The 25,000-nt window shown below is 60.8% G+C and overlaps 2 non-coding genes across 2 annotated transcripts; both read right to left on the bottom strand.

The window, feature by feature from the left end:
• Window positions 1–4,261: 4,261 nt before the first annotated feature.
• On the bottom strand, window positions 4,262–4,380 carry LOC131862907 (5S ribosomal RNA). The gene has a single exon (XR_009361843.1). It is a non-coding gene; the product is annotated as a 5S ribosomal RNA (ribosomal RNA).
• A 7,804-nt stretch (window positions 4,381–12,184) lies between these two features.
• LOC131862993 (5S ribosomal RNA) lies at window positions 12,185–12,303 on the bottom strand. The gene has a single exon (XR_009361928.1). It is a non-coding gene; the product is annotated as a 5S ribosomal RNA (ribosomal RNA).
• Window positions 12,304–25,000: the final 12,697 nt, after the last annotated feature.

The raw sequence follows: 25,000 nt of genomic DNA, 5'->3' as shown, positions 1-25,000 counted from the left end.
TTAGTGAAGGCAGCGCATCAAAGGTGCGCAATGCTGGTGCGAACCCGGGAGCGCTCCGATGTGTGCTCCAAGGTGCGGCGTGCACGAAGTCCGAGCCCGGTTTGCCCCGGGTGCGCACCTCGCGTGCACCTTCGCCGGGGTGAGCACCTTGGTGTGCAGACCTTGGTTGGGTTGCGCGCCCTGGTGCGCACCAAGGAGCGCTCTGAAGTGTGCTCCAAGGTGCGGCGTGCACGAAGTCGGAGCCCGGTTTGCCCCGGGTGTGCACCTCGGGTGCGCACCTCGCGTGCACCTTCGCTGCGGTGGGCACCTTGGCTGGGTTGCGCGCCTTGGTGGGCACCATGCAGTGCACGAAGTCGGAGCCCGGATTGCCCCGGGCGCGCACCTCCGCCAGGGTGGGCACCTTGGTGCGCACAACTTGCCTGGGCTGCGCACCAGGAAGGGCTCAAGATGGCACCCGCGTTCCGTTTTTTTCACTATCTTTCAGAACGGAAATTTTAAAATCTCGTTTTTTTTTGCCTTTTCTGGAAATTAGTGAAGGCAGCGCATCAAAGGTGCGCAACGCTGGTGCGAACCTGGGAGCGCTCCGATGTGTGCTCCAAGGTGTGGCGTGCACGAAGTCGGACCCCGGTTTGCCCCGGGTGCGCACCTCGCGTGCACCTTGGTGCGCACACCTTGGCTGGGTTGCGCGCCCTGGTGGGCACCATGGTGCGCACCAAGGAGCGCTCCGAAGTGTGCTCCAAGGTGCGGCGTGCACGAAGTCGGAGCCCGGTTTGCCCCGGGTGCGCACCTCGCGTGCACCTTCGCCGCGGTGGGCACCATGGCGTGCACGAAGTCGGAGCCCGGTTTGCCCCGGGTGCGCACCTCGCGTGCACCTTCGCCGGGGTGGGCACCTTGGTGTGCAGACCTTGGCTGGGTTGCGCGCCCTGGTGGGCACCATGGTGCGCACCAAGGAGCGCTCCGAAGTGTGCTCCAAGGTGCGGCCTGCACGAAGTCGGAGCCCGGTTTGCCCCGGGTGTGCACCTCGGGTGGGCACCTTGGTGCGCATGCCTTGCCTGGGCTGCGCACCAGGGCGGGCTCAAGATGGCACCCGCGTTCCTTTTTTTTCACTATCTTTCAAAACGGAAATTTTAAAATCTCATTTTTTTTTGCCTTTTTCTGGAAATTAGTGAAGGCAGCGCATCAAAGGTGCGCACCTCGCTGCCCACCACGGTGCGCAACGCCGGTGGGCACCCGGGAGTGCTTCGAAGTGTGCTCCAAGGTGCTGCGTGCACGTTGTCGGAGCCCGGTTTGCCCCGGGTGCGCACCTCGCGTGCACCTTCGTCGGGGTGGGCACCTTGGCTGGGTTTGCCCCGGCTGCGCTCCGAAGCGGGGTTATTGGAGCGCCGCCTCTTTTTTTGTCGGAGCGTTTGGTGGGGTTTCTCGCATTGGCTCTTCCGAGGCCCGGTTGCCACCCTGGCGCGCACGAAGTCGGAAGTAGGGTTAATTGCCCGGGTGCGCACCTTTGCCAGGGTGGGCACCTTACCTGGGCTGCGCACCAGGGCGGGCTCAAGATGGCACGCGCGTTCCGTTTTTTTCACTATCTTTCAAAACGGAAATTTTAAAATCTCCTTTTTTTTTTGCCTTTTCTGGAAATTAGTGAAGGCAGCGCATCAAAGGTGCGCACCTCGCTGCCCACCTTGGTGTGCTCTGAGGTGCGCACCCGGGAGCGCTACGAAGTGTGCTCCAAGGTGCGGCGTGCACGTTGTCGGAGCCCGGTTTGCCCCGGGTGCGCACCTCGCCTGCACCTTGGCCGGGGTGGGCACCTTGGCTGGGTTTGCCCAGGGTGCGCTCCGAAGCGGGGTTACTGGAGCGCCCCCTCTTTTTTTGTCAGAGCGTTTGGTGGGGTTTCTCGCATTGGCTCTTCCCAGGCCCGGTTGTTGGGTGCGCTCCCACCCTGGCGCGCGCGAAGTTGGAAGTTGGGTTAATTGCCCGGGCGCGCACCTTCGCCAGGGTGGGCACCTTGGTGCGCACACCTTGGCTGGGCTGCGCACCAGGGCGGGCTCAAGATGGCACCAGCATTCCCTTTTTCTCACTATCTTTCAAAACGGAAATTTTAAAATCTCGTTTTTTTTTTGCCTTTTATGGAAATTAGTGAAGGCATCGCATCAAAGGTGCGCACCTCGCTGCCCACCTTGGTGTGCTCCGAGGTGCCCACCACGGTGCGCAACGCCGGTGCGAACCCGGGAGCGCCCCGATGTGTGCTCCAAGGTGCGGCGTGCACGAAGTCGGACCCCGGTTTGCCCCGGGTGCGCACCTCGCGTGCACCTTGGTGCGCACACCTTGGCTGGGTTGCGCGGCCTGGTGGGCACCATGGTGCGCACCAAGGAGCGCTCCGAAGTGTGCTCCAAGGTGCGGCGTGCACGAAGTCGGAGCCCGGTTTGCCCCGGGTACGCACCTCGCGTGCACCTTCGCCGGGGTGGGCACCTCGGCTGGGTTGCGCGCCCTGGTGCGCACCAAGGAGCGCTCCGAAGTGTGCTCCAAGGTGCGGCGTGCACGAAGTCGGAGCCCGGTTTGCCCCGGGTGCGCACCATGGCGTGCACGAAGTCGGAGCCCGGTTTGCCCCGGGTGCGCACCTCGCGTGCACCTTCGGCGGGGTTGCCCGCCCTGGTGGGCACCATGGTGCGCACCAAGGAGCGCTCCGAAGTGTGCTCCAAGGTGCGGCGTGCACGAAGTCGGAGCCCGGTTTGCCCCGGGTGCGCACCTCGCGTGCACCTTCGGCGGGGTTGCGCGCCCTGGTGGGCACCATGGTGCGCACCAAGGAGCGCTCCGAAGTGTGCTCCAAGGTGCGGCGTGCACGAAGTCGGAGCCCGGTTTGCCCCGGGTGCGCACCTCGCGTGCACCTTCGCCGCGGTGGGCACCATGGCGTGCACGAAGTCGGAGCCCGGTTTGCCCCGGGTGCGCACCTCGCGTGCACCTTCGCCGGGGTGGGCACCTCGGCTGGGTTGCGCGCCCTGGTGCGCACCAAGGAGCGCTCCGAAGTGTGCTCCAAGGTGCGGCGTGCACGAAGTCGGAGCCCGGTTTGCCCCGGGTGCGCACCTCGCGTGCACCTTCGCCAGGGTGGGCACCTCGGTGTGCTCCGAGGTGCGAACCCGAGAGCGCTCCGAGGTGCCCACGAAGTCGAAAGTCGGGTTAATTGCATTGTTTTCCCCGGGTGCGCTCCGAGGTGCGCAACATCGGCGCGCACCAAGGAGGGCTCCGAAGTGTGCTCCAAGGTGCGCACGATGGCGTGCACCTCTGGTGCGCACGATTCGGAGCTCGGTTTGACCGGGGTGCGCACACCTTGGCTGGGTTGCGCACCTTTTGTGCGCTCCAAGGTGCGCACGAAGTCGGAGCTCGGTTTGCCCCGGGTGCGCACCTTCGCCAGGGTGCGCACCTTGATGCGCACGCCTTGGCTGGGCTGCGCACCTTGGTGGGCGCCATGGTGCGCACCTTTCGTGCGCTCCAAGGTGCGCACGAAGTCGGAGCTCGGTTTGCCCCGGGTGCGCACCTTGGTGGGCGCCATGGTGCACTCCGAGGTGCCCAAGATTGGTGCGCATCAAGGAGCGCTCCGAAGTGCGCTCCAAGGTGCGCGCGAAGTCGAAAGTTGGGTTAATTGTCCGGTTTGCCTCGGGTGCGCACCTTGCGTGCACCTTCGCCAGGGTGGGCGCCTTGGTGCGCACACCTTGGCTGGGCTGCGCACACCTTGGCACCCGCGTTTCCTTCATTTTAAATTTTTTTTTTTTACAATCTCTCAAGTGGGAAATTCTATAATCTCAACTTTTTTTGCCTTTTCAGGAAACTTTTGAATGGAGCGCATCATTGGTGCGCTCCGAAGTGTGCTCCAAAGCTCTCTCCAGCTGCGTGCACCTGCCCCGGCCGCGCACCCGGCCCCGCCCAGCTTCGCTCACCTGTCCCGGGCGTCTGGTGCGGAACCTTAGAGTAAGAAACATCACCGTGCACCTTGGCCAACGTGCGCGACTCGACCGAGCGCGCACTGGCCGAGGTGCACACCGATTTCACCTGGGTGCGCGCGCAGCACCTCGGGCGCACCGGGGTGCGCGCACAACGCCCGGGTTGCACCGTGGCCTGTGTGCTCGGGGCGCCTCGGGTGCGCGCTCGGTGTCGCCCCCGCGCGCGCGGTAGTGCGGGCAGCGCACCCCGGCCCGGCCCGGCCCCGACGAGAACGCAAACGGGCAAAAGGTTTATTCAAATAGCATTGCGACGCCCGGCGAAAAACTAAAAAAGGGTGCAACACCGGGACTTCCCGGGAGGTCACCCATCCCAGTACTACTCCGGCCCAAGCGCGCTTAACTGCGGAGTTCTGATGGGATCCGGTGCACTAACGCTGGTATGATCGCACCCGTTATGAGCTTGTCGCAGTGTGTACTTAGCAAACCGCGACCCACGTGCGAATCCACCCCGGCCACCCACCCCCGTCGAGGTGCACACCCTCCCTCGCGAAGTGCGCCCCGTTCGCCAAGTGTGAGCCCTGCCCGGGTGCGCGCACCTTGCTAGGGCGTCGGGTGTGCACCCGGCCCGGCCTACGTGCGTGCACCTGGAGGGGGCGTCGTGTGCGTGCAGTGTCCCGTCTGCAACGCGGTGCCCACACACCACCTCGGGCGCAACGACCTGCGCTCACATGTGGGCCGAGTGCACCTTGGTGCATGTTCGGGGCGCCTCGGGTGCACGCTCGATCTTGCCCCGGTGCACCAAGGCGCTCGGTTTGCCCCGGGTGCGCACTTGGTGCAAGGTGGGCACCCAAAATAGGGATCAAGCACCAAAACACAAGTTTCGGGATGCAAAATGGGACCCAAGGACCACAAATGCGTTCCAAGACCCATGATGGGTCCACGAGAACAAAAATGTGTTCCGAGACTTAATAAACAAATATTGGGTTTTAGGAGAAGAAACATGCTCTGATGCCCAAAACGAGAATCGACCCCGAAAAGGCCACAGGCCAAAAGTGGGATGCGAGACAAAAAAAAATGGGACCCGAGGACCAAAATTGGGTTCCCAGGTCGAAGACAGGGCAACCGGACAAGAAACGACCTCTAAGGCTCGAAATGAGTCCCGGCGACTAAAACTTGACAAGAAGCACCCATCAGGCACCCAACTCGACACCCATGGGATGCCGACCCACCCGGGCTTCCACCTAGCACACCTTGGCACCCACCCACCCTCGCACCCAACCTCGCACCCAACTTAGCACCTTTGAACCCACATTGGCACTCACCCTGACCCTGGCACCTTGGAACCCACATTGGCACTCACCTTGACCCTGGCACCCACCTTTGCACTCACCTTGGGACCCACCCTGGCTCCCACCTCGGCACCCACCCAGACACCCACCTTGGTTCCTTGGCACCCACCTTGGATCCTTGGCACCCACCCCGACACCCACCTTGGCACGCAACTTGGCTACTTGCCACCCATCTTGGCTCCTTGACGCCCACCCCGACAACCACCCCGTGACCTACCCTGGCTAGGGTTGGTGCACACCCACCCTGGTGCCCACCTTGGCACCCACCCTATGACCCACCTTGGCACGCACCTTAGTACCCACCCCGTTACCCACCCTAGGACCCACCCCGTGACCCACCTTGGCCAGGGTGGGTGCCTTGGTGCGCACAACTTGCCTGGGCTGCACACCAGGGCGGGCTCAAGATGGCACCCGCGTTCCGTTTTTTTCACTATCTTTCAAAACGGAAATTTTAAAATCTCATTTTTTTCTTTTTTTTGCCTTTTCTGGAAATTAGTGAAGGCAGCGCATCAAAGGTGCGCAATGCTGGTGCGAACCCGGGAGCGCTCCGATGTGTGCTCCAAGGTGCGGCGTGCACGAAGTCCGAGCCCGGTTTGCCCCGGGTGCGCACCTCCCGTGCACCTTCGCCGGGGTGAGCACCTTGGCTGGGTTGCGCGCCCTGGTGCGTACCAAGGAGCGCTCTGAAGTGTGCTCCAAGGTGCGGCGTGCACGAAGTCGGAGCCCGGTTTGCCCCGGGTGTGCACCTCGGGTGCGCACCTCGCGTGCACCTTCGCTGCGGTGGGCACCTTGGCTGGGTTGCGCGCCTTGGTGGGCACCATGCAGTGCACGAAGTCGGAGCCCGGTTTGCCCCGGGCGCGCACCTCCGCCAGGGTGGGCACCTTGGTGCGCACAACTTGCCTGGGCTGCGCACCAGGAAGGGCTCAAGATGGCACCCGCGTTCCGTTTTTTTCACTATCTTTCAGAACGGAAATTTTAAAATATCGTTTTTTTTTGCCTTTTCTGGAAATTAGTGAAGGCAGCGCATCAAAGGTGCGCAACGCTGGTGCGAACCTGGGAGCGCTCCGATGTGTGCTCCAAGGTGCGGCGTGCACAAAGTCGGAGCCCGGTTTGCCCCGGGTGCGCCCTGGTGGGCACCATGGTGCGCACCAAGGAGCGCTCCGAAGTGTGCTCCAAGGTGCGGCCTGCACGAAGTCGGAGCCCGGTTTGCCCCGGGTGTGCACCTCGGGTGGGCACCTTGGTGCGCATGCCTTGCCTGGGCTGCGCACCAGGGCGGGCTCAAGATGGCACCCGCGTTCCTTTTTTTTCACTATCTTTCAAAACGGAAATTTTAAAATCTCATTTTTTTTTGCCTTTTTCTGGAAATTAGTGAAGGCAGCGCATCAAAGGTGCGCACCTCGCTGCCCACCACGGTGCGCAACGCCGGTGGGCACCCGGGAGTGCTTCGAAGTGTGCTCCAAGGTGTTGCGTGCACGTTGTCGGAGCCCGGTTTGCCCCGGGTGCGCACCTCGCGTGCACCTTCGTCGGGGTGGGCACCTTGGCTTGGTTTGCCCCGGCTGCGCTCCGAAGCGGGGTTATTGGAGCGCCGCCTCTTTTTTTGTCGGAGCGTTTGGTGGGGTTTCTCGCATTGGCTCTTCCGAGGCCCGGTTGCCACCCTGGCGCGCACGAAGTCGGAAGTAGGGTTAATTGCCCGGGTGCGCACCTTTGCCAGGGTGGCACCTTACCTGGGCTGCGCACCAGGGCGGGCTCAAGATGGCACGCGCGTTCCGTTTTTTTCACTATCTTTCAAAACGGAAATTTTAAAATCTCCTTTTTTTTTTGCCTTTTCTGGAAATTAGTGAAGGCAGCGCATCAAAGGTGCGCACCTCGCTGCCCACCTTGGTGTGCTCTGAGGTGCGCACCCGGGAGCGCTACGAAGTGTGCTCCAAGGTGCGGCGTGCACGTTGTCGGAGCCCGGTTTGCCCCGGGTGCGCACCTCGCCTGCACCTTGGCCGGGGTGGGCACCTTGGCTGGGTTTGCCCAGGGTGCGCTCCGAAGCGGGGTTACTGGAGCGCCCCCTCTTTTTTTGTCAGAGAGTTTGGTGGGGTTTCTCGCATTGGCTCTTCCCAGGCCCGGTTGTTGGGTGCGCTCCCACCCTGGCGCGCGCGAAGTTGGAAGTTGGGTTAATTGCCCGGGCGCGCACCTTCGCCAGGGTGGGCACCTTGGTGCGCAAACCTTGGCTGGGCTGCGCACCAGGGCGGGCTCAAGATGGCACCAGCATTCCCTTTTTCTCACTATCTTTCAAAACGGAAATTTTAAAATCTCGTTTTTTTTTTGCCTTTTATGGAAATTAGTGAAGGCATCGCATCAAAGGTGCGCACCTCGCTGCCCACCTTGGTGTGCTCCGAGGTGCCCACCACGGTGCGCAACGCCGGTGCGAACCCGGGAGCGCCCCGATGTGTGCTCCAAGGTGCGGCGTGCACGAAGTCGGACCCCGGTTTGCCCCGGGTGCGCACCTCGCGTGCACCTTGGTGCGCACACCTTGGCTGGGTTGCGCGGCCTGGTGGGCACCATGGTGCGCACCAAGGAGCGCTCCGAAGTGTGCTCCAAGGTGCGGCGTGCACGAAGTCGGAGCCCGGTTTGCCCCGGGTGCGCACCTTCGCCGCGGTGGGCACCATGGCGTGCACGAAGTCGGAGCCCGGTTTGCCCCGGGTGCGCACCTCGCGTGCACCTTCGCCGGGGTGGGCACCTCGGCTGGGTTGCGCGCCCTGGTGCGCACCAAGGAGCGCTCTGAAGTGTGCTCCAAGGTGCGGCGTGCACGAAGTCGGAGCCCGGTTTGCCCCGGGTGTGCACCTCGCGTGCACCTTCGCTGCGGTGGGCACCTTGGCTGGGTTGCGCGCCTTGGTGGGCACCATGCAGTGCACGAAGTCGGAGCCCGGTTTGCCCCGGGCGCGCACCTCCGCCAGGGTGGGCACCTTGGTGCGCACAACTTGCCTGGGCTGCGCACCAGGAAGGGCTCAAGATGGCACCCGCGTTCCGTTTTTTTCACTATCTTTCAGAACGGAAATTTTAAAATATCGTTTTTTTTTGCCTTTTCTGGAAATTAGTGAAGGCAGCGCATCAAAGGTGCGCAACGCTGGTGCGAACCTGGGAGCGCTCCGATGTGTGCTCCAAGGTGCGGCGTGCACGAAGTCGGACCCCGGTTTGCCCCGGGTGCGCACCTCGCGTGCACCTTGGTGCGCACACCTTGGCTGGGTTGCGCGCCCTGGTGGGCACCATGGTGCGCACCAAGGAGCGCTCCGAAGTGTGCTCCAAGGTGCGGCGTGCACGAAGTCGGAGCCCGGTTTGCCCCGGGTGCGCACCTCGCGTGCACCTTCGCCGCGGTGGGCACCATGGCGTGCACGAAGTCGGAGCCCGGTTTGCCCCGGGTGCGCACCTCGCGTGCACCTTCGCCGGGGTGGGCACCTTGGTGTGCAGACCTTGGCTGGGTTGCGCGCCCTGGTGGGCACCATGGTGCGCACCAAGGAGCGCTCCGAAGTGTGCTCCAAGGTGCGGCCTGCACGAAGTCGGAGCCCGGTTTGCCCCGGGTGTGCACCTCGGGTGGGCACCTTGGTGCGCATGCCTTGCCTGGGCTGCGCACCAGGGCGGGCTCAAGATGGCACCCGCGTTCCTTTTTTTTCACTATCTTTCAAAACGGAAATTTTAAAATCTCATTTTTTTTTGCCTTTTTCTGGAAATTAGTGAAGGCAGCGCATCAAAGGTGCGCACCTCGCTGCCCACCACGGTGCGCAACGCCGGTGGGCACCCGGGAGTGCTTCGAAGTGTGCTCCAAGGTGCTGCGTGCACGTTGTCGGAGCCCGGTTTGCCCCGGGTGCGCACCTCGCGTGCACCTTCGTCGGGGTGGGCACCTTGGCTGGGTTTGCCCCGGCTGCGCTCCGAAGCGGGGTTATTGGAGCGCCGCCTCTTTTTTTGTCGGAGCGTTTGGTGGGGTTTCTCGCATTGGCTCTTCCGAGGCCCGGTTGCCACCCTGGCGCGCACGAAGTCGGAAGTAGGGTTAATTGCCCGGGTGCGCACCTTTGCCAGGGTGGGCACCTTACCTGGGCTGCGCACCAGGGCGGGCTCAAGATGGCACGCGCGTTCCGTTTTTTTCACTATCTTTCAAAACGGAAATTTTAAAATCTCCTTTTTTTTTTGCCTTTTCTGGAAATTAGTGAAGGCAGCGCATCAAAGGTGCGCACCTCGCTGCCCACCTTGGTGTGCTCTGAGGTGCGCACCCGGGAGCGCTACGAAGTGTGCTCCAAGGTGCGGCGTGCACGTTGTCGGAGCCCGGTTTGCCCCGGGTGCGCACCTCGCCTGCACCTTGGCCGGGGTGGGCACCTTGGCTGGGTTTGCCCAGGGTGCGCTCCGAAGCGGGGTTACTGGAGCGCCCCCTCTTTTTTTGTCAGAGCGTTTGGTGGGGTTTCTCGCATTGGCTCTTCCCAGGCCCGGTTGTTGGGTGCGCTCCCACCCTGGCGCGCGCGAAGTTGGAAGTTGGGTTAATTGCCCGGGCGCGCACCTTCGCCAGGGTGGGCACCTTGGTGCGCACACCTTGGCTGGGCTGCGCACCAGGGCGGGCTCAAGATGGCACCAGCATTCCCTTTTTCTCACTATCTTTCAAAACGGAAATTTTAAAATCTCGTTTTTTTTTTGCCTTTTATGGAAATTAGTGAAGGCATCGCATCAAAGGTGCGCACCTCGCTGCCCACCTTGGTGTGCTCCGAGGTGCCCACCACGGTGCGCAACGCCGGTGCGAACCCGGGAGCGCCCCGATGTGTGCTCCAAGGTGCGGCGTGCACGAAGTCGGACCCCGGTTTGCCCCGGGTGCGCACCTCGCGTGCACCTTGGTGCGCACACCTTGGCTGGGTTGCGCGGCCTGGTGGGCACCATGGTGCGCACCAAGGAGCGCTCCGAAGTGTGCTCCAAGGTGCGGCGTGCACGAAGTCGGAGCCCGGTTTGCCCCGGGTACGCACCTCGCGTGCACCTTCGCCGGGGTGGGCACCTCGGCTGGGTTGCGCGCCCTGGTGCGCACCAAGGAGCGCTCTGAAGTGTGCTCCAAGGTGCGGCGTGCACGAAGTCGGAGCCCGGTTTGCCCCGGGTGCGCACCTTCGCCGCGGTGCGCACCATGGCGTGCACGAAGTCGGAGCCCGGTTTGCCCCGGGTGCGCACCTCGCGTGCACCTTCGGCGGGGTTGCGCGCCCTGGTGGGCACCATGGTGCGCACCAAGGAGCGCTCCGAAGTGTGCTCCAAGGTGCGGCGTGCACGAAGTCGGAGCCCGGTTTGCCCCGGGTGCGCACCTCGCGTGCACCTTCGGCGGGGTTGCGCGCCCTGGTGGGCACCATGGTGCGCACCAAGGAGCGCTCCGAAGTGTGCTCCAAGGTGCGGCGTGCACGAAGTCGGAGCCCGGTTTGCCCCGGGTGCGCACCTCGCGTGCACCTTCGCCGCGGTGGGCACCATGGCGTGCACGAAGTCGGAGCCCGGTTTGCCCCGGGTGCGCACCTCGCGTGCACCTTCGCCGGGGTGGGCACCTCGGCTGGGTTGCGCGCCCTGGTGCGCACCAAGGAGCGCTCCGAAGTGTGCTCCAAGGTGCGGCGTGCACGAAGTCGGAGCCCGGTTTGCCCCGGGTGCGCACCTCGCGTGCACCTTCGCCAGGGTGGGCACCTCGGTGCGCACACCTTCTCAATGTTTTCTTGCCTTTTCTGGAAATTGGTGAAGGCAGCGCATCAAAGGTGCGCACCTCGGTGTGCTCCGAGGTGCGAACCCGAGAGCGCTCCGAGGTGCCCACGAAGTCGAAAGTCGGGTTAATTGCATTGTTTTCCCCGGGTGCGCTCCGAGGTGCGCAACATCGGCGCGCACCAAGGAGGGCTCCGAAGTGTGCTCCAAGGTGCGCACGATGGCGTGCACCTCTGGTGCGCACGATTCGGAGCTCGGTTTGACCGGGGTGCGCACACCTTGGCTGGGTTGCGCACCTTTTGTGCGCTCCAAGGTGCGCACGAAGTCGGAGCTCGGTTTGCCCCGGGTGCGCACCTTCGCCAGGGTGCGCACCTTGATGCGCACGCCTTGGCTGGGCTGCGCACCTTGGTGGGCGCCATGGTGCGCACCTTTCGTGCGCTCCAAGGTGCGCACGAAGTCGGAGCTCGGTTTGCCCCGGGTGCGCACCTTGGTGGGCGCCATGGTGCACTCCGAGGTGCCCAAGATTGGTGCGCACCAAGGAGCGCTCCGAAGTGCGCTCCAAGGTGCGCGCGAAGTCGAAAGTTGGGTTAATTGTCCGGTTTGCCTCGGGTGCGCACCTTGCGTGCACCTTCGCCAGGGTGGGCGCCTTGGTGCGCACACCTTGGCTGGGCTGCGCACACCTTGGCACCCGCGTTTCCTTCATTTTAAATTTTTTTTTTTTACAATCTCTCAAGTGGGAAATTCTATAATCTCAACTTTTTTTGCCTTTTCAGGAAACTTTTGAATGGAGCGCATCATTGGTGCGCTCCGAAGTGTGCTCCAAAGCTCTCTCCAGCTGCGTGCACCTGCCCCGGCCGCGCACCCGGCCCCGCCCAGCTTCGCTCACCTGTCCCGGGCGTCTGGTGCGGAACCTTAGAGTAAGAAACATCACCGTGCACCTTGGCCAACGTGCGCGACTCGACCGAGCGCGCACTGGCCGAGGTGCACACCGATTTCACCTGGGTGCGCGCGCAGCACCTCGGGCGCACCGGGGTGCGCGCACAACGCCCGGGTTGCACCGTGGCCTGTGTGCTCGGGGCGCCTCGGGTGCGCGCTCGGTGTCGCCCCCGCGCGCGCGGTAGTGCGGGCAGCGCACCCCGGCCCGGCCCGGCCCCGACGAGAACGCAAACGGGCAAAAGGTTTATTCAAATAGCATTGCGACGCCCGGCGAAAAACTAAAAAAGGGTGCAACACCGGGACTTCCCGGGAGGTCACCCATCCCAGTACTACTCCGGCCCAAGCGCGCTTAACTGCGGAGTTCTGATGGGATCCGGTGCACTAACGCTGGTATGATCGCACCCGTTATGAGCTTGTCGCAGTGTGTACTTAGCAAACCGCGACCCACGTGCGAATCCACCCCGGCCACCCACCCCCGTCGAGGTGCACACCCTCCCTCGCGAAGTGCGCCCCGTTCGCCAAGTGTGAGCCCTGCCCGGGTGCGCGCACCTTGCTAGGGCGTCGGGTGTGCACCCGGCCCGGCCTACGTGCGTGCACCTGGAGGGGGCGTCGTGTGCGTGCAGTGTCCCGTCTGCAACGCGGTGCCCACACACCACCTCGGGCGCAACGACCTGCGCTCACATGTGGGCCGAGTGCACCTTGGTGCATGTTCGGGGCGCCTCGGGTGCACGCTCGATCTTGCCCCGGTGCACCAAGGCGCTCGGTTTGCCCCGGGTGCGCACTTGGTGCAAGGTGGGCACCCAAAATAGGGATCAAGCACCAAAACACAAGTTTCGGGATGCAAAATGGGACCCAAGGACCACAAATGCGTTCCAAGACCCATGATGGGTCCACGAGAACAAAAATGTGTTCCGAGACTTAATAAACAAATATTGGGTTTTAGGAGAAGAAACATGCTCTGATGCCCAAAACGAGAATCGACCCCGAAAAGGCCACAGGCCAAAAGTGGGATGCGAGACAAAAAAAAATGGGACCCGAGGACCAAAATTGGGTTCCCAGGTCGAAGACAGGGCAACCGGACAAGAAACGACCTCTAAGGCTCGAAATGAGTCCCGACGACTAAAACTTGACAAGAAGCACCCATCAGGCACCCAACTCGACACCCATGGGATGCCGACCCACCCGGGCTTCCACCTAGCACACCTTGGCACCCACCCACCCTCGCACCCAACCTCGCACCCAACTTAGCACCTTTGAACCCACATTGGCACTCACCCTGACCCTGGCACCTTGGAACCCACATTGGCACTCACCTTGACCCTGGCACCCACCTTTGCACTCACCTTGGGACCCACCCTGGCTCCCACCTCGGCACCCACCCAGACACCCACCTTGGTTCCTTGGCACCCACCTTGGATCCTTGGCACCCACCCCGACACCCACCTTGGCACGCAACTTGGCTACTTGCCACCCACCTTGGCTCCTTGACGCCCACCCCGACAACCACCCCGTGACCTACCCTGGCTAGGGTTGGTGCACACCCACCCTGGTGCCCACCTTGGCACCCACCCTATGACCCACCTTGGCACGCACCTTAGTACCCACCCCGTTACCCACCCTAGGACCCACCCCGTGACCCACCTTGGCCAGGGTGGGTGCACCCACCCTGGTGCCCACCTTGGCACCCACCCATCCTAGCACCCAGCCTGTGACCGGGCTTGGAACCCAACCTTGCACCCGCACCCGTCTTGGCCAGTGTGGGTGCGCACCCATCCTGGCACCCACGTTGTGACACACCCTTTAACCCACGCACCCTAGCACCCACGTTGGCACCCACCTTGGAACCCAACCTAGCAACTTGGCACCCACCCCGTGACCCACCTTGGCATCCACCATAGCAGTCGCCGACTTGGCACCCACCTCGGCACCCACCTTGACACTTGTGGACCCACCTTGCCACTCACCCTAGCATCGACCCATCCTAGCACCCACCCTGGCACCTTTGCACCCTAGCACTCACCCATCCTAGCACCTAACCTGTGACCCACCTTGACACTCACCCTCGCACCCACCTTGGAACCCAACCTAGCACCCACCCACCCTGACACCAACCCTAGCACCTACCCACCCTTGCACCCACCCTGTGACCCATCTTGGCACCCACCCATCCTACCACTCAACCTATCACCCACCTTCTCACCCACCTTGGCATCCACCTTAGCACCCACCCACACTGGCACCTTGGCACCCACCTCGGGCAAGGTGGGTGCACACCCACCCTGGCACCCAATTTAGAACCCACCGAGCATGTTACCCACCTTGGCACCCACATTGCAGCCCACCCTAGTACCCACCCTATGACCCACATTGGCATCCACACCCTAGCACCCAGGCACCTCGACACCCGCCTTGACACCCACCCTAGCACTGAACCTGTGACCCACCTTGGAACTCACCCTAGAACCCACCCACCCTGTGAACCACCTTGGCATCCACCTTAGCACCCACCCACCTTGGCACCCACTCTAGCACTCACCCATCCTAACACCCAACTTGTTACCCACCTTGGCACCCGCCCTCGCGTCCACCTTGAAACCCACCCTAGCACCCACCCACGCAGGAGCCCACCTTGGCACCCAACCTAACACCCACGCATCCTGGCACCCAACTTGTGACCCACCTTGGAACCCACCCTAGTACCCACCTTTGAACCCACTATATCACCAACCCACCTTGGCACCCACCCTATGACCCTCTTTGGAATCCACCCTAGCACGCACCCACCCTGGCACCCACCATGGAGCGCACCCTAGCACCCACCCACCTCGGCACGCACCTCAACACCCACCTTGGTGTGCGCACTGCGCCAACCTCTCAAAGACCCTATGTGGTGCGCTCCAAAGTGTACACCTTTGGTGCGCTCCAAGGTGCGCACCTTTGGTGCACACCGAGGTGCACACCAAAGTGTGCACCGAGGTGAGCACCAAAGTGCACTCCAGGGTGCACACCAAGGCGTGCACCTTTGGTGCGGTCAATGCAAACGAATTCGGAAGTTGGGGTCGATGTCCTAATCGCTGCTGCAGACTACACGTATGAGAATCGGACAAATAGCTTTATATAGGGGAGGTGTTGCGTTTGATGGGTCGACTCCCCTGGTTGTGTGCACTGCACCAACTTCAAAGACCCTGTCTTGTTTAAGAAGTCAAAAGTTGGGGTGGATGTCCTAATCATTGCTGCAGTCTACGCATGTATGAGAATCAGACAAATAGCTTATATAGGGGAGGTGTTGCATTCGGTGGGTTGACTCCCCTGGTTGTGCGCACTGCGCCAACCTCAAAGACCCCGCATAGCAGAAGAAGTCGGAAGTCGGATTTTGGTGAGCACCAAGGCGTGCACCTTTGGTGCGGTCAACGCAGACGAATTCAGAAGTTGGGGTGGATGTCCTAATCGTTGTTGCAGGCTACACATGTATGAGAATCAGACAAATAGCTTATATAGGGGAGGTGTTGGGTTTGATGGGTCAACTCCCTTGGTTGTGCGCATTACGCCAACCTCAAAGACCTTGTTTTCGTTAAGAAGTCAAAAGTTGGGGTCAATGTCCTAATGGCTCCTGCAGGCTACACATGTATGAGAATCGGACAAATAGCTTATATAGGGGAGGTGTTGGGTTTGATGGGTCGACTCCCCTGGTTGTGCGCATTACGTCAACCTCAAAGACCTTGTTTTCGTTAAGAAGTCAAAAGTTGGGGTCGATGTCCTAATTGCTCCTGTAGACTACACATGTATGAGAATCAGACAAATAGCTTATATAGGGGAGGTGTTGGGTTTGATGGGTTGACTCCCCTAGTTGTTCGCATTACACCAACCTCAAAGACCTTGTTTTCGTTTAGAAGCCGAAAGTTGGGGTCGATGTCCTAATTGCTCCTGCAGGCTACGCATGTATGAGAATCAGACAAATAGCTTATATAGGGGAGGTGTTGGGTTTGATGGGTCGACTCCCCTGGTTGTGCGCATTGCGCCAACCTCAAAGACCCTGCATTGCGGATGAAGTCGAAAGTCAGAGTTTGGTGTGCTACAAGGTGTGGTCGAAGGTGCTCACCTAGGTGTGCACCTTTGGAGCACAGGAAAAGTGCCCTCCAAAAGTGCGCACCTTTGGAGTGCACAAAAGTGCCCTCCAAAAGTGCGCACCTTTGGAGCGCAGAAAAGTGCCCTCCAAAAAGTGCCCTCCAAAAGTGCGCACCTTTGGAGCGCAGAAAAGTGCCCTCCAAAAAGTGCCCTCCAAAAGTGCGCACCTTTGGAGCGCAGAAAAGTGCCCTCCAAAAAGTGCCCTCCAAAAGTGCGCACCTTTGGAGCGCAGAAAAGTGCCCTCCAAAAAGTGCCCTCCAAAAGTGCGCACCTTTGGAGCGCAGAAAAGTGCCCTCCAAAAAGTGCCCTCCAAAAGTGCGCACCTTTGGAGCGCAGAAAAGTGCCCTCCAAAAAGTGCCCTCCAAAAGTGCGCACCTTTGGAGCGCAGAAAAGTGCCCTCCAAAAAGTGCCCTCCAAAAGTGCGCACCTTTGGAGCGCAGAAAAGTGCCCTCCAAAAAGTGCCCTCCAAAAGTGCGCACCTTTGGAGCGCAGAAAAGTGCCCTCCAAAAAGTGCCCTCCAAAAGTGCGCACCTTTGGAGCGCAGAAAAGTGCCCTCCAAAAAGTGCCCTCCAAAAGTGCGCACCTTTGGAGCGCAGAAAAGTGCCCTCCAAAAAGTGCCCTCCAAAAGTGCGCACTTTTGGTGCGCACCAAGGCGCTGGTTCGGTCGTTGCAGGCGAGTTCGGAAGTTGGGGTCGATGTCCTGAGCGGAGGTGCAAACTACACAGGTGTCGGAATCGGACAAATAGCTTATATAGGGGAGGTGTATGCTTCGATGGGTCGACTCCCCAGGTTGAGCGCACCGCGCCAACCTCAAAGACCCTACGGTATGGATGAAGTCGGAAGTTGGGTCCGATGACCGATTCGATTAGTAGGTATGCTCATGAGGTCGGAATTTGGGTCCGATGACCTGCCATGTGCAGGAAGGCGAATGTTGACACTGTGCGTTGCAAGGTGCACACCAAGGCGCTGGTGCGGTCTTTTTAGTCGAGTTCGGAAGTTGGGGTCGATGTCCTGATCGGAGGTGCAAGCTACACAGGTGTGGGAATCGGACAAATAGCTTATATAGGGGAGGTGTATGCTTCGTTGGGTCGACTCCCCGGGTTGAGCGCACCGCGCCAACCTCAAAGACCCTACGGTATGGATGAAGTCGGAAGTTGGGTCCGATGACCGATTCGATATGTAGGCATACTCGCGAGGTCGGAATTTGGGTCCGATGACCTGCCACGTGCAGGAAGGCGAATGTTGGCACTGTGCGTTGCAAGGTGCGCACCAAGGCGCTGGTTCGGTCGTTGGAGGCGAGTTCGGAAGTTGGGGTCGATGTCTTGATCGGAGGTGCAAACTACACAGGTGTGGGAATCGGACAAATAGCTTATATAGGGGAGGTGTATGCTTCGTTGGGTCGACTCCCCGGGTTGAGCGCACCGCGCCAACCTCAAAGACCCTACGGTATGGATGAAGTCGGAAGTTGGGTCCGATGACCGATTCGATATGTAGGCATACTCGCGAGGTCGGAATTTGGGTCCGATGACCTGCCATGTGCAGGAAGGCGAATGTTGGGACTGTGCGTCGCAAGGTGCGCACCAAGGCGCTGGTGCCGTCGTTGCAGTCGAGTTCGGAAGTTGGGGTCGATGTCCTGGTCAGAGGTGCAAACTACACAGGTGTGGGAATCGGACAAATAGCTTATATAGGGGAGGTGTATGCTTCGATGGGTCGACTCCCTGGGTTGAGCGCACCGCGCCAACCTCAAAGACCCTACAGTATGGATGAAGTCGGAAGTTGGGTCCGATGACCGATTCGATACGTAGGCATATTGGCGAGGTCTGAATTTGTGTCCGATGACCTGCCATGCGCAGGAAGGCGGAATTTGGGTCCGATGACCGAGTTGATGGCGTGCCATGCGCAGAAAGGCGGAATTTGGGTCCGATGACCGAGTTGATGTTGATGGCCCGCCATGCACAGGAAGGCGGAATTTGGGTCCGATGACCGATTTGAAGGCGTGCCATACGCAAAAAGGCGGAGTTTGGGTCCGATGACCGAGTTGATATTGATGGCCCGCCATGCGCAGGAAGGCGGAATTTGGGTCCGATGACCTGACATACGCATGGAGTCCGACTCGGGGGCCGATGTTCGATTCGATGACTTGCATTGTGGGTAAAGTCGGAAGTTGTGGTCTTTGACCCGATTCGATGACCAGACTTCGGCTGCTTGAGAATCGGACAAATAACTTATATAGGGGAGGTAGTGTTCTCGAGCATCCTCCCCCCGTGCCCGTTTATGTCGATTGATGCTGGTGCTCGACTGGTTGGAGCGCTCGGATGCAAAAATCTTGCACCAGGATTTATCGATTGTGATGGACACGGCAAGTCTCCTGATTGCTATGCAGGAGCTCATCGTGAATCTCTATGCGGCCTTGGTATGGACTCGACCTGCGGAATGGTTCGGCAATGGTAGTCGCTCCAACACGTCCTTGCAATGGCCACAGAGGTGATTCGACTAGAGCTCCAGTCTAGCTTTTGGGTTGCTTGGCGGACTGGTATAGCCGCGATCGAGTTCCGGCCATGAACGTTTTAGATAGCTCTTGGGCTTTCTGGGACGGAAGTCGGAAGTTTGGGCTGTTGTCCGATTTGATGACCATTCTTCGGATGTGTGAGAATCGGACAAATAACTTATATAGGGGACTGTGTTGTCTCACGCAGCCCCCTCCGTGCCCCTCTATCTCGACCGATGTTGGTGCTTGAAAGGGTTGGGATCGCTCGGATTTATAAACGTGCACCACCATTTGTCGAGTGTGAGGGACGCGGCAGGTCTCCTAAATGCTATGCGGGCGCTCTCTGAGAATCTCTATCCGGCCTCGACACAGACTAGTCTTGCTGAATGGTTTGGCACTGGTAGTCGATCCAACACGTCGTTGTTGTGGCCGCCTAGGCGATTCGATTCGAGCCCCCGTCTAGCTTTTGGGTTGCTTGGCGGATTTTGCCCTATCCGCAAGTGAGCTCGGTCCCTAAACGTTCGAGAAACCCGATTGCTATGCGCCGACTCTCTTTCTTGCGAGCCTCCATCTAGCTTTTGGGTCTCTACGGAACGGAAGTCGGAATCTGGGACCGTTGTTTGATTCGACGAGGCAGACTACGGTTGTGCGAGAATCGGACAAATAACTTATATAGGGGAGGTGTTGACTGGAGCATTCTCCCCCGTGCCCCTCTAACTCGACCAATGCTGGCGCTCGAACGGTGGTAGCGCTCGGATTTTCATTGAGCGCCAGCATTGGTCGATTTAGAGGGGCATGCGAGATTCCCGAATGCTATGCGAGGGCTCTAACGGAAATGTCTATTGGTTTCGGTATGGATGCAATTGCGAGTGGTTCGGCAAAGGTAGTCGTTCCGATGCGTCCATGTCGTGGCCAAATCGATAATTCGATTTGAGCCCTCGTATAGCATTTGGGTCTCTCGATGTGATTCCGCATTCCAGTCCCTTTGGGCACTGCTTGAGCCGCATCCCAGGGGGTTCCCTTCCCAATAATCTGCCTCGCAACCCGATTGCTATGCGGTGAGGCTCCTCGGCCGCCTCGGAACTATCTGTGTATCAGACGCATCGCGGGATAAGGGGTTGGCAACGGTAGTCGCCCCAAGCGCGTCCGATGCTTGGACCATTCCGAGGCGGCCCTGAAGCCTCTTCCGTCTAGCCGTTGGGTCCTTCTCGCCGCATCCCTCGCCTCGCACCCCGATTGCTATGCGGTGAGGCTCCTCGGCCGCCTCGGAACTATCTGTGTATCGGACGCGTCGCGGGATAAGGGGTTGTCACTGGTAGTCGCCCCAAGCGCGTCCGATGCTTGGACCATTCCGAGGCGGCCCTGAAGCCTCTTCCGTCTAGCCGTTGGGTCCTTCTCGCCGCATCCCTCGCCTCGCACCCCGATTGCTATGCGGTGAGGCTCCTCGGCCGCCTCGGAACTATCTGTGTATCGGACGCGTCGCGGGATAAGGGGTTGTCACTGGTAGTCGCCCCAAGCGCGTCCGATGCTTGGACCATTCCGAGGCGGCCCTGAAGCCTCTTCCGTCTAGCCGTTGGGTCCTTCTCGCCGCATCCCTCGCCTCGCACCCCAATTGCTATGCGGTGAGGCTCCTCGGCCGCCTCGGAACTATCTGTGTATCGGACGCGTCGCGGGATAAGGGGTTGTCATTGGTAGTCGCCCCAAGCGCGTCCGATGCTTGGACCATTCCGAGGCGGCCCTGAAGCCTCTTCCGTCTAGCCGTTGGGTCCTTCTCGCCGCATCCCTCGCCTCGCACCCCGATTGCTATGCGGTGAGGCTCCTCGGCCGCCTCGGAACTATCTGTGTATCGGACGCGTCGCGGGATAAGGGGTTGTCACTGGTAGTCGCCCCAAGCGCGTCCGATGCTTGGACCATTCCGAGGCGGCCCTGAAGCCTCTTCCGTCTAGCCGTTGGGTCCTTCTCGCCGCATCCCTCGCCTCGCACCCCGATTGCTATGCGGTGAGGCTCCTCGGCCGCCTCGGAACTATCTGTGTATCGGACGCGTCGCGGGATAAGGGGTTGTCACTGGTAGTCGCCCCAAGCGCGTTCGATGCTTGGACCATTCCGAGGCGGCCCTGAAGCCTCTTCCGTCTAGCCGTTGGGTCCTTCTCGCCGCATCCCTCGCCTCGCACCCCGATTGCTATGCGGTGAGGCTCCTCGGCCGCCTTGGAACTATCTGTGTATCGGACGCGTCGCGGGATAAGGGGTTGTCACTGGTAGTCGCCCCAAGCGCGTCCGATGCTTGGACCATTCCGAGGCGGACCCGAAGCCTCTTCCGTCTAGCCGTTGGGTCCTTCTCGCCGCATCCTTCGCCTCGCACCCCGATTGCTATGCGGTGAGGCTCCTCGGCCGCCTCGGAACTATCTGTGTATCGGACGCGTCGCGGGATAAGGGGTTGTCACTGGTAGTCGCCCCAAGCGCGTCCGATGCTTGGACCATTCCGAGGCGGACCCGAAGCCTCTTCCGTCTAGCCGTTGGGTCCTTCTCGCCGCATCCCTCGCCTCGCACCCCGATTGCTATGCGGTGAGGCTCCTCGGCCGCCTTGGAACTATCTGTGTATCGGACGCGTCGCGGGATAAGGGGTTGTCACTGGTAGTCGCCCCAAGCGCGTCCGATGCTTGGACCATTCCGAGGCGGACCCGAAGCCTCTTCCGTCTAGCCGTTGGGTCCTTCTCGCCGCATCCCTCGCCTCGCACCCCGATTGCTATGCGGTGAGGCTCCTCGGCCGCCTTGGAACTATCTGTGTATCGGACGCGTCGCGGGATAAGGGGTTGTCACTGGTAGTCGCCCCAAGCGCGTCCGATGCTTGGACCATTCCGAGGCGGACCCGAAGCCTCTTCCGTCTAGCCGTTGGGTCCTTCTCGCCGCATCCCTCGCCTCGCACCCCGATTGCTATGCGGTGAGGCTCCTCGGCCGCCTTGGAACTATCTGTGTATCGGACGCGTCGCGGGATAAGGGGTTGTCACTGGTAGTCGCCCCAAGCGCGTCCGATGCTTGGACCATTCCGAGGCGGCCCCGAAGCCTCTTCCGTGTAGCCGTTGGGTCCTTCTCGCCGCATCCCTCGCCTCGCACCCCGATTGCTATGCGGTGAGGCTCCTCGGCCGCCTTGGAACTATCTGTGTATCGGACGCGTCGCGGGATAAGGGGTTGTCACTGGTAGTCGCCCCAAGCGCGTCCGATGCTTGGACCATTCCGAGGCGGCCCCGAAGCCTCTTCCGTGTAGCCGTTGGGTCCTTCTCGCCGCATCCCTCGCCTCGCACCCCGATTGCTATGCGGTGAGGCTCCTCGGCCGCCTTGGAACTATCTGTGTATCGGACGCGTCGCGGGATAAGGGGTTGTCACTGGTAGTCGCCCCAAGCGCGTCCGATGCTTGGACCATTCCGAGGCGGACCTGAAGCCTCTTCCCTCTAGCCGTTGGGGCTTTCTCGCCGCATCCCTCGCCTCGCACCCTGATTGCTATGCTGTGAGGCTCCTCGGCCGCCTTGGAACTATCTGTGTATCGGACGCATCGCGGGATAAGGGGTTGGCAGTGGTAGTCGCCCCAAGCGCATCCGATGCTTGGACCATTCCGAGGCGGCCCTGCAGCCTCTTCCGTCTAGCCGTTGGGGCCATCTCGCCGCATCCCCCACCTCGCACCACGATTGCTATGCGGTGAGGCTCCTTGGCCGCCTCGGAACTATCTGTGTATCGGACGCATCGCGGGATAAGGGGTTGTCACTGGTAGTCGCCCCAAGCGCGTCCGATGCTTGGACTATTCCGAGGCGGCCCTGCAGCCTCTTCCGTCTAGCCGTTGGGGCCATCTCGCTGCATCCCCCACCTCCTCGGCCGCCTCGGAACTATCTGTGTATCGGACGCATCGCGGGATAAGGGGTTGGCAGTGGTAGTCGCCCCAAGCGCGTCCGATGCTTGGACTATTCCGAGGCAGCCCTGCAGCCTCTTCCGTCTAGCCTTTGGGGCCATCTCGCCGCATCCCTCGCCTCGCACCCCGATTGCTATGCGGTGAGGCTCCTCGGCCGCCTGGGAACTATCTTCGTATCGGACGCATCGCGGGATAAGGGGTTGTCACTGGTAGTCGCCCCAAGCGCGTCCGATGCTTGGACTATTCCGAGGCGGCCCTGTGGCCTCTTCCGTCTAGCCGTTGGGGCCATCTCGCCGCATCCCCCACCTCGCACCCCGATTGCTATGCGGTGAGGCTCTTCGGCCGCCTTGGAACTATCTTCGTATCGGACGCATCGCGGGATAAGGGGTTGTCACTGGTAGTGGCCCCAAGCGCGTCCGATGCTTGGACTATTCCGAGGCGGCCCTGCAGCCTCTTCCGTCTAGCCGTTGGGGCCATCTCGCCGCATCCCCCACCTCGCACCCCGATTGCTATGCGGTGAGGCTCCTCGGCCGCCTTGGAACTATCTTCGTATCGGACGCATCGCGGGATAAGGGGTTGTCACTGGTAGTCGCCCCAAGCGCGTCCGATGCTTGGACTATTCCGACGCGGCCCTGTGGCCTCTTCCGTCTAGCCGTTGGGGCCATCTCGCCGCATCCCCCACCTCGCACCCCGATTGCTATGCGGTGAGGCTCCTCGGCCGCCTTGGAACCATCTTCGTATCGGACGCATCGCGGGATAGGGGGCTGTCACTGGTAGTCGCCCCAAGCGTGTCCGATGCTTGGACCATTCCTAGGCGGCCCTGAAGCCTCTTCCGTCTAGCCGTTGGGGCCTTCCCGCCCCATCCCTCGCCTCGCACCCCCGATTGCTATGCGGTGAGGCTCCTCGGCCGCCTTGGAACCATCTGTGTATCGGACGCATCGCGGGATAAGGGGTTGGCACTGGCAGTCGCCCCAAGCGCGTCCGATGCTTGGACCATTCCGAGGTGGCCCTGAAGCCTCTTCCGTCTAGCCGTTGGGGCCTTCCCGCCCCATCCCTCGCCTCGCACCCCGATTGATATGCGGTGAGGCTCCTCGGCCGCCTTGGAACTATCTGTGTATCGGACGCATCGCGGGATAAGGGGTTGGCACTGGTAGTCGTCCCAATCGCATCCGATGCTTGGACCATTCCGAGGCGGCCCTGCAGCCTCTTCCGTTTAGCCGTCGGGGCCTTCCCGCCGCATCCCTCGCCTCGCATCCCGATTCCTATGCAGTGAGTCTTCTCGGCCGCCGCGGAACTATACCTGTTATTGCTACTGCATCCTTCGGCTGGTAACCTCCTCTGCCGCCTTGGAACGTTCTCTTTGTCGGACGCGTCGCGGGATAAGGGGTTGGCACTGGTAGTCGCCCCAAGCGCGCCCGATGCATAGACCGCTCCGAGTCGACCTTGCTTTCAGCCTCTCACATGCATAGACCTCTCTGAGTCGACCCTGCAGCCTCTCACGTTTAGCCTTTGGAATCTCGCCTCACAACATGATTGCTATCCTTGATGCATCCCTTGCCTCGAGCCCTGATTGCTTTCTTGGCTGCATCCCTCCTCTCCTCACAGCCCGGTTGTCATCACTGCTTCATCCGTCGCTTCATGCATTCTGGCTGCTGGGCCCTTCCCACCGCACACCTCGATTGCTATCTCTTCTGCATCACACACCCCGATTGCTATCTCTGCTACATCCCTCGGCTCTCACTTCTGCATCCTTCGCCTCACACCTCGATTGCTATCAATGCTGCATCCGTAACCTCACACCCCGATTGCTATGCGGGGAGGCTCCTTGGCCGCCTTGGAAATTTCTGTGTGTCGGACGCACCGCGGGATAAGGGGTTGGCACTGGTAGTCGCCCCAAGTGCGCCCGATTCTTAGACCGCTTCGAGGTGACCTCGTAGCCTCTTTCGTCCAGGCTTCCTGCCTTCAACGCCCTTTTTACACCTCGATTTCTATGCGCGGGCTCGTTGGCGTCTATCACCTCTCTGCGAAGAGTGGCACGATGATTGTTGGGGTAAATCGTAGCAGTCCGATCTCTGGCCTTGGGCCATTGTGAGGGCTGATCGATTTCCTGTGCGCATCTCGTGTTCGCCCAGTAACAGACTCGACGACTTGTAATCGGTCTTGTTCCCGATTGTTCCTGGAGGTAGTCTTCGGAACTCTTGGATTTGACCTGTCACTCGAACTGTCCTCTTCCGAGGATGCTTGTGTGTGTGTGCTTGTGCCATTTCCTTGGCGGTATTAACGAGATATTAAAGAGCGGAGTGAGCGCCTCGCCCAGCTATGTTTGGGGCTCTCACTCCCTTACCCGGTGTGCGACCGCTTTGCACGTAGGTTGCGGAGCATCGCGACTCTTTCGATGTTTGGCGGTTGTCTTCCGGTGATGCGTTGGTCCCGAAGTGCACGTTACTAGCATTTCTGCCATTGTTCTCGATCTTTGGCACGTTCCTTCGTTGCAATTGGATATATATCTCCGTTTATACGCGCAGGCTTCTCCCGCCTATTCAGCGCTGTCCCACTCTCAGCACTCTCGTGGTCTCCTTGGCTTCTCTCT

This window comes from Cryptomeria japonica, unplaced genomic scaffold (genome assembly GCF_030272615.1).
Source record: "Cryptomeria japonica unplaced genomic scaffold, Sugi_1.0 HiC_scaffold_54, whole genome shotgun sequence".
NCBI lineage: Eukaryota > Viridiplantae > Streptophyta > Pinopsida > Cupressales > Cupressaceae > Cryptomeria > Cryptomeria japonica.
Note: the sequence above shows the minus strand (reverse complement) of the source record. Positions and strands in the feature narration are given on the sequence as shown.